This window comes from Delphinapterus leucas, chromosome 9 (assembly GCF_059928025.1).
Source record: "Delphinapterus leucas isolate spDelLeu-1000000601 "Yukka" chromosome 9, BTC_Dleu_Yukka2, whole genome shotgun sequence".
Classification (NCBI taxonomy): Eukaryota; Metazoa; Chordata; class Mammalia; order Artiodactyla; family Monodontidae; genus Delphinapterus; species Delphinapterus leucas.
The window spans coordinates 23,442,215-23,452,177 of record NC_143137.1 but is presented as its reverse complement, the minus strand read 5'-3'; positions in this window follow the sequence as shown (position 1 = coordinate 23,452,177).

The following is a 9,963-nucleotide window of genomic DNA, read 5'->3' as shown; positions in this document are numbered from 1 at the left end:
CATCCTGGCCATGCAAACTTTGGTTGCTAATGAAGATGGGGCTTCTGTCAAGGAAGATGGTGACCCCCCATCACTGGAAGTCCTAATTGATTGACTCTTCCTACCCAGGACCTAATGAAACCCAAGTGGAAGACACAGTGTCTGTGTATATCAGGGATAGAACAGGACCCTTGGCCAACCTCTGGACAAATGGGGAATACTGACTTGAGGAATACTACCACAGCGTTCAGTAGGCATTTATCCAGCTCCTGCTAGGTGCCAGACACTGCACCAGTTGCTGGGTATATTAGAACAAGACAGATGGACATGACACTTGCCTGTAGGGAGCATATGGGAGAGATACTGAGCCCTGTTTTGGAGACACAGGAAAGCCATTTAGGTTGACATGATGTTTGAGCCACCTGGTCTGCAAATCAAGGCTGGAGGACCTGCTTCCCTATAGTTCACACGTGGGTAATACAGTGACGGAAGGAGAAAGAACACGACTGCCCTCCCCTCGTGCACGTTCAGTTGGGCTGAGTGGTAAATCCTAGCTAGACTGGGTCAGAAAAGACTCTGAGCTGAGAGGATGCCTAGTGTTTGTTGATTTCTTCCTGCCTCCAATAAAAATTAAAACAACAAATTTCCTTTCAGCATGTTACAATCAAACAAGCTGAACATTGCTGGTGCTGGTGAGGGACATCTAGAAGCAGAACTTAGAAAAGACTAATGTGAAGGGTGACCACCCTTCCCAATTTATGCCTGTTGTTCTAGTATCATTATTAATGTGTACGCATTCCACTCTCAAAAGTATCCCTAATATGGTATGTTTACAAACATTTAGGACATCTCCATGCTCATTTCTATTGCCTTGGTTTAAGCCTCCATCAACTCTCACCTAGATTATTGTGGTAACCCCAACTGGTCTGCCAGATTCTGTCATCATTGTAACAATAATAGGTAATTTCATTAGAAACTTACTATATGCGAAACGCTATGCTAAGACTTTACAAAGATCACTTAAGCGACACACTCATTAGGATGTAGATAGTCTATGAGCACATTTTACAGAGATGAACCCGAGCCACAGAAAGGTTCAAGAACTTGCTTAAGGTCATATAGGGAGTGAGTAGCAGAACCAGGACCTGAACCCAGTCCGTCTAACTCTGAAGTTCATACTCATGAATTCGATTTACTCCCAATCCATTTCCCATCTATACTTCTAAAAAGCCATCTTTCTGAAACATAAATCCATCACTTCACCCTTGATAAAAGCAAGGGTATCCCTTGCTTTTTGTATCCCTTTGATACACAATGGCCAGGCCTCTCTCTCCAGCCTCTCCACTGGCCACTGCTGCCCTTGAACCTCATGCTTCCACCATGCCAGATTTCTTGCAGTTTCCATAATACACCGTGTGTTTAGATAGTGCAAGGATGTTGCACATCCTTCACTCTATTCAAATACCTGTCCTTGCATTTTCTACCTGTTGCTCTCATGATACTTGTCCTTACTGAGGGAGTTCTTCTATGCTACCATTGTGCCCTGCGTGTATCCAGTTTACAGCATTTCTCACACTACTGTAGTTGCTTACCTGTCTGTTTCCTTGGTGGGACTATGAGAAGAGATACCATTTTATATTAAAGTTTTCTGATTGCCAGTAAGAGAAGCTGACTCTAATTTAAACCAAAAGGAATTTATTGGAAAAATATGAGTTGGCTCACGGCCTCAAAGGGACAGCTGAAAAGTCAGTCTTGGAATGCACTGACACCAGAACACCTCTGGGGATTCAGGTAAGGATGGCTAATTGAACATTTCGTCAAATGCTGCAGCAGGCTGGGTGGTTTCCCCAAAGGAAATTGGGGGCTGTTACAAAAGAACAATTAGGGGAATGGATGTCTCGTGGCTGATAATAACAAATGCCCACCGCAGTCTGACTCTGTGTTCAGAGAGGCACTCTGCCATGGCCTCAAGCATCTCTGTATATCCTTGCTGAGGAAGCCAGATTTCAAGGCCTAGCTGTCCTCTGACCTTGAGCCATTTGTGCAGCTAGTCACATAGGCAGTTAAATAGATCAAGGTGACTAACACATGACTACCTTACAATGACTTGCTCTTGGGGAAGGACACTGGTTTGGTTACTGTCGAGTTACTGTTTGCTGAGCCCTTAGACCTGGGTTCCTCAGCTGCAATGTAATCCACTGCAGGCATAGCCCTCACCTGGGCCCATCATGTTGCCCTGTGGGGACTGGGGGCCTGGCACTGCCATGCTGATGCTCCTGCTGTTTGCTGTGCTGTTATAACAAACTGTTTTGCTTTGATCCATTGACTCCTTTTTTTTTTTTTTTTGGCTGCATTGGGTCTTTGTTGCTGTGCGTGGGCTTTCTCTATTTGTGGCGAGCAGGGGCTACTCTTCATTGCGGTGCACAGGCTTCTCATTGCGGTGGTTTCTCTTGTTGTGGAGCACGGGCTCTAGGTGAGCAGGCTTCAGTAGTTGCAGCACGCGGGCTCAGTAGTTGTGGCATGCAGGCCCTAGAGCCACAGGCTTCAGAGTTGTGGCACGTGGACTCAGTAATTGTGGCACACAGGCTTGGTTGCTGTGCAGCATGTGGGATCTTCCCAGACCAGGGATCAAACCCTTGTCCCCTGCATTAGAAGGCGGATTCTTAACCACTGTGCCACCAGGGAAGTCCCGATCTATTGACTCTTGCTGTCTACTTTGGGCAACTTTGAGCTTTTGGTAAGTCCATCTGATTGCTTCCTTAGTCGTTTTCTTTGGAGTCATTTCTTTGTTTCTCCTTGCCATCCTCTGTGAGACCTGGGTTCTTCTCTGATACTGTCCAAACCCCTCGTATACACTCTTATTCTATAATTATTTTCAGTATTAAAAATAATCTTCAACTAACATAATGCCTGTGTTTGGGGTGGGGTGGGGGAATCTCTCTTTATAGGGAAGACACAAAGCCTCCTCAATTACTGCATCCATTTCCAAATTTGGGTTCACTGGGCAATGTCTATTCTTCCCCTGGTTTGTTTCTATCTTGCCTTTATATTCCAAAAATTCTATATCAAATGGTAAATTGAAGTGCTCCAAATACACCCTATGTATAATAATGAGAGAAGGAATAACATAAATGATATATTTCACCACAAAGAAAGAAATACAGGTGGAAGTTCTTGTTTCTGCATCTTGGTAACCAGACAGTAGCTAGTATTTATGACCTTCCATTTCAGGTACATCTCGCTTTAACGAGCACCTCAGCAGGTCGGGATTCTTCTCTTAGTAGGGAGACCACAAAAACTTAATTCCTGAAAAACCTAAGCCCTCGCTGGTCTTGCTGTGTAGGGTCATGTGCTCTTCTGTTAACTGAGCAGGTGCTGTAAAGAGGCATTTCAAGGAACATCTGGGTTCCACTCCTACTCCTTGCTGCCCGTATCGTGTAGAAGCAACACTTTTTGCCTTGATAGTGAGTCAGTGCTCTCAAACAACTCCAGAACCCCCTTTTATACATAATCGCCATGTTCCCCTAATGTCAAGAGGAGCCCAAAATAGCAGCATCAGGCTCAGTTTTCAATCAGTGGAATGATTTTTGTGCCTCTGGTGCAATCATTTCCATCCTTAGGTATAAAAATCTCCAAACTTTGGACCTGCAACTTATGAACATTTTCCATACAGCTCTTTCTTTGGAAACTTCTGCAGGATGCACTCCATTAAAATTCCTCAGAAGGAGGAAAACATGGACCCAGGAAAGGGTTGGGTTCAATGTAGGAGAGAAGTGAAGGAAACCCAAGATGTCGATGAAGGGAGAGCCTGGAATGACAGCAGAGCAGTTAGTTCTTATTGGAACTAAATGTGCCTAAATGTGTCTCACACTGGTGGAATACCTGATGTGCTTGAATGTAATGAGAGGAGGTGTACACATATGGCAGAGCTTAGGGGTATATTAAGAATAGTATATAAAACCAAGCAACCAAAACGATGCTATAATTATTAACTCCAAGAAGAAAAATTGTACTGAAAAGAAATATAATTCAAGTATATGCTTTGTCTGTGACTATTCATAATACTATGTACATTTAGATAGAATATAGATTTAATCAAAGATAGCAAGAGCTGTATTTGGAGGATGGGTGAAAGTCAATTGTGTAGAGGTTGGGGGGAAGGTGTGGGAGAGGAGGGAGGTGATAAAGAGTACATCTTCATCTTTTATAGTTGGAAATCAGTAGCTAATACCCAAAACTGAAAAATCAAGAAGTAACAATGTAAGTGTGTTTTTGAGAGATCCGAGGATAACTGTTCAAAGAAATATCTAAAAGAGTTTATTTATTTCTGAGAAATGAATGAGGCAATGGAGGAGGGTATGTGGACAAGTGACTGCTTTTTTTTTTTTTTGGCTGTGTGACATGTGGGACCTTAGTTCCCCCACCAGGGTTCGAACCCACATCCCTGCAGTGGAAGCATGGAGTCTTAACCACTGGACTGCCAAGGAAGTCCTGTGACTCTGCTGTTTTTGATAACAGGCCTTGATTTGACTTTGTATACCATGTTCATGTAAAATGCTGATGAAAATAATTTAAAAATGAAGATAAAATGGAAATTATGCAGGAGAAACTTGCATCTTGCTATGCAGTTTATGAACAGAAGTATTGGCTGTACAGCTGAGGTCCCTCTGTCACCCTCATCAGTTAATCAGTTAGGTCCTCAGTTCCTTGAACCCCAGAGGTGATGATTATTATCCTGAATTTGCTGCTTATAATTTACAATTAAAAAAAATTTATATATATATATATATATATATATATATATATATATCTCCTTCTAGAAGCCTCCCTGCCCTTTTGTAATACCTCTAATCCTCCCTCCCCTTGAGTGTAGGCTGGATTTAGTGACTTGCTTCTAGTGAATAGCAAGTCACTTTCAAGGTTGGATTATAAGTCTGTACTTCCATTTTGCTGTTCTCACGTGCTTGCTCCAATAGGGAAGACCACCTGGCCAGGAAACAAGGGTGGCCTCCAACTAGCAGCCAGCGAGGAATTGAGGCCCTCAGGCCAACAGATGGTAAAAAATTGGATCCTGTCAACATCACGGGGTGAGCTTGGGAGTGGATCTTGCTCTAGTCGAACTGTAGGGTGATGGTGCTCCTGGCCAATACTTTGATTACCATCTCATGAGAGACCCTGGGCCAACACCTTGATTGCAGCCTCATAAGAGATCCGGAAGCAGAGACCCCAACTAAGCCATGCCTGGATTCCTGTCCCATTGAAGCTGTGAGATAATAAATGTGTGTTTTGGGGATAAACATATGAAGTTTGGGGAGTTACCTATTATGCAGTAATAGATAACAGATAGATATGTATATCTATATAGATCATTAGGTATCTCTATATGTGTTCATATACTATATCTGTATATCTACCTACCTACCTACCTAACCTACCACCTACCTATCTTTGAGTGGTTTGTAGGTGGTTTTACCCACGTGCATGTTTCAGATAGGGATAAAATGTTTACATAGATGATGTTATATTCTGTATGTTCCTCTGAAACAGTTTTCTTACTCAACATTGAATCTGAGGCATTCCATTTTGACCGGCAGACTACACAGTAGCCTTTTGGGTCCCCTCACTGGTGTTAACTCAGAGTCCCCGTGGTCCCTGAATGTTTGTGCATTTCCCTTTTACGAGGGCACATTATCCTTGTCAGTGGCTTAAAGTCTTTTTGGGGATGCCCAGGAGAAAGATTCATAGTAGGTGCTGTATGGTGTTTATAACAGGGTCCTTGGTTAAGGGTTCCGGCCTTCCCTTCATTTGAGGAGCTCTGGGTCTGAGTATTGACTGAGGCTTGAAAAGTTGTGAGCAGCCGTGATTCTGTAACCATATTCCTCAGAGCTAGCTATCATCATTCTTTTGATGATGCAAATGACCTTAGTCACTGCCTATCAATTTTATCCCTAGAGACCTTAAGTCAGCCCTGATGTTTTTAGTTGTCAACAACCAAGTCTCACTAGTTCGGGCATAAAATGAACATTGGATAGGCTATCCGATAGCTGACACACTCTCCAGAAAGGTAAGAGAGAAATGGCTTGAAGGCTTACGCAGCCAGGACAAAGAATGATGGCCCAACCACAGCAGGACTGCTCCAACAAAGACCCCACTCCCCACTATTGCACATACACTACAGCTCCCACCAGTGACCCTGGGCCAGGAGTCTTCTAAAATCAGACACTTCTACTGCCACCTGGCCCAGAAAACGAGACTCTGTGCAGTGCTGGCTTCCTTATGTTCTCTCTCCCAAGCGAGTGAGTCTGCTTGGGAGAACCCAGGCTGCAGGATGTACCTGAGCTGAAACAGAGTCTAGCTAAGTAAGGTCTGGCTTCCTCCCAGGCAAAGTAAAACTCACAAAGTGTAAATCCCCAAGTAGAAGTACCAGCAGCCAGAAGCCATGAAAAATGTCCCCAAAGCACCCTTAATTAATTAACTACAGACCCAGATCTCAAAAGGTCAAACCATTCTCAGCTCTGGTTACCAAGCCTAACTATGCTTCTGCTCCTTGAGTGCTCCCCAGAATCCTCTTTTCCCCACTGAGATCTCCACTGGAGCCCATTTACTGGCTTGCAGAGAGCCTATTAAACATTCTAATGCTTTCTCAAAACCTTGGAGATGTACAAGTATTCAGGGTCTTCTCAAAGGACAGAGTTGGATGAGGACAGGTACATGATAGATGAGTCAGTATCCTTGCCTCCCAGAGCCTTTGAGCTCCTCTTTCTACATCGTATCAAGGAATTTCTGGCCTCTCACTGTTCTTTTTTTTTTTTTTTTTATGGGGGATTTTTACACTGAAAGGACATTTGCCATCACTTGTATATTTTACACATTTTAAAATTTTTTTTTAATTTAATTTTATTTTTTTATACAGCAGGTTCTTACTAGTTATCTCTCATTGTTCTTTAATGTGAACTGGGTTGAATGCAAGCTCACTTTAACCAACACAGGAAACTATTAGAAACATACAGAGCTGTGAGAAATAGCACAATCATTACATAATCTCTGGGAAGAGCACCCATATCAATAAAATCAATCCTATCTAAAATTATGTTCTCCCTCTTTGATGGAGTGCCTTAAAATTTATTCTAATAGATATTCCCAGACTTTACAGATACAAATTGTCAAATTTCTACAATATGTTTTCCTGGGTAAATACTTTCTCTTCCCTACATTTATTTCTACACTTATCTACCCAACACCTGGACATCGTGGAATCGAATTCCGGTTATCGGCCTCCTAACACGGAGGGGAATTTTTAGCGTCCTCCTGCAAGAAGGGAAAGGCTTCCTCTCACAAGGGATAGGCAGTGGGAAATTTCCAGAAGGATTTGAGGATTCGGGTCTTCCAAGTCTTGTCAGCTATTCCTGTTCCAGTCGTTAGAGATTCACTCTGTTTCATTGTGCCTCTCTTTTACATAAAAGACTGGATTGAAGCTGTGACTTTGGCAGTCTTCAAAATTCAACAACCCAAAGAACCAGATTTTGAGTTCTTTGAAACTTTTTTCTCTTTCTTTGAGTTATTCAGTGTCACCAGAAGCACCCATTGTACCCCAGTGTCCTGGAAGTCTTCATACCCTTTATATTGTCCTAAGGCAGCAACCACCTCGTTCTCCAGATGCCCTCAGCCAACAAATGGTCCTCATTATCAACAACTTATAATTTAATTAGCTGTGGGCCATTGACAGTTAACTTCCCCTCCCACAATATTGCTGGAATCTTGCTGCATTCTATTCCATCTTGTTAGGGTAATCAACTCCCTGGGGACCTATAACCTGCAATCCACTCTCTAGTACCAATTTCGGTATCAGAGTCCTTTAGCTGCAAGCAATAGGAACTACTCTATCTCCGGCAGAAAAAGCTTGGGTTTTGTACCCCCCACCCCATGCCATTGGAGGCTGACTCACAGAATCAGAGACAGTTGGAGAAACAGGCTTAGAAAATGCAGACCCAGAGCAGCACCAAGGAGGTAGGACTTGGATTTAATGTACACTTTGTCTGGGACACTGTCACTGGCTTTAATGTCTCCGCCATGTTTTCTGTCCTTGTGGTTTTCCATTTAACATTCAATGACCCAGGAACCTAGCTTTGGCCTTGTACCTACCTGTGCCAGTTACCTTCCCTTTTCTCTCCAAACCCACTCTCTCCCTTCTCCACCCTCTCCATGCCCCAGAACGCCTGTGGTTCCTGCCTGTTGTACAAGTTGATCTGTATAGCCTACATCAAAGGGCCCATTGCCTGTGGTCTCCAGGTGGGTTTGGCCAGTGGGAAGTCCAGGTAGGAGATCAGAGGGAGAGGGGAGGATGGGGTCAAGACAATTATTCCCTCCCTTGTAGTAGCATAAGGCTGGCTGTGTGTCCCCCAACAGAAGGAAACTGCTCCTCTCATGGCAGCCTCTTCCAGTCAACTATCTCTTTCTGGCTCCAGTTACCATTCCCTCCCCTCACCCTTCAGGTCCACTATGGACTTAGCTAACTGGATGCTCCCTCCTGAATTTTATATCTTGAGCAAGGATGTCGCTCATCCCCACAAACGAAGGTGTGGCGGTGGGGGCAGCATCCTGACCAGGTACTGCTGGCTATGTGACAGGGGCGGGGCATCCATCCAGCTTATTGCTCCTGTTTTGATTCCTGAGAAGAACCCAAAATCCCCCGAGTCTGGTTCCCTTAACTTTCAGCTGTTGTCAAGACCTCCCAATAGTCTTCCAAAGAATTCTCTTTGGCTTAGGTTGGCCTGTCATTTCCTGTGTCTACAACCATGAAGTCTAATTGATGTGCCGCTATCCCCAGAAAAGTGGATGCTATGTGAACATGGCAACCACAGCTGTCTTATTCATTTGTGTTTCCTCCAGTGCCTGGTTCCTGCCAGGTACCCAGTTAAAGGTTGTTAAGTAAATCCATTTCTGCCACAGGCAGCTCTGGCTGCCCCATGTTGTTCCTCCCCGCAAACGAGGGAAGAAACTACAGCCTTTGCTGAATGAACTTAGTGAAATTGACTTCCCAGAGACTATTTCTTAGATGAAAATAACACAATATAAGGGATTGGTAAAGCTTTTAATGGCCGATAAACACATCATTTAAAAGGGAGAAGGGATAAAACATTGTTATCCAGAGTCATTTAGAGCCCACCAGGACACGACATTTGCAAAAAACAATCCCCCAAACAATGTGAGAATGCATCTTAAAGTTTCTGAAATGGAATTCAGAGAAAAGAGAAAATGTCCTCAAGGAATAATACCAAGATGGACCCACTTAAAATGTGTGATGGAAGTGAGATGAAAGCTTCACAAATGCCCTCGTAAGTCTCAAGAGAAATAATCAACAGCAGGTCCATTAAGACTCTAGTGATATTGATGAGACAGCAGGTAGGGGAAGCAGAGAACCTGGGGACAGTGAATATGTAGAAATGAGAGGTCCTGACCTGCATCCTGGGGCCACCAAGGGATCCACTAATGAACTCTCAGAACCACAGGCCATTGATTTAGAAAACAAAACAAAACATGTCTCATCTTCAGCAAGAATCCTGTCCGTCAGTTTAGCCAGAATCCTCCTTACCCCTGATGCTTCCTCTTAGTAATTTTCCATCCACTTCTCCTCACCCTGCTCCTTGGCTATAAATTGTCACCTATCCATCCTGCATTCAGAGTTGAGCCCGATCTCTCTCCCCAGCTGCAAAATTCCATTGCGGTGGTCCCTCCACCTGTTGTGTTAGTCCCCCCACCCCTCTTGTCCCAAATAAAGTCTTCCTTATCTTGCTTAAAAAAAAAAAAAAGCCCACAAGGGGTCAATCTTGAGAAATCCAAGACTATGGCTTCAAAAGAAAAACAACCACTGAGAATGGTAAAGCTTCATAAAATGAGCATTTTAAATGAAAATCTAGGGGCTTCCCTGGTGGCGCAGTGGTTAAGAATCCGCCTGCCAGTGCAGGGGACACGGGTTCAATCCCT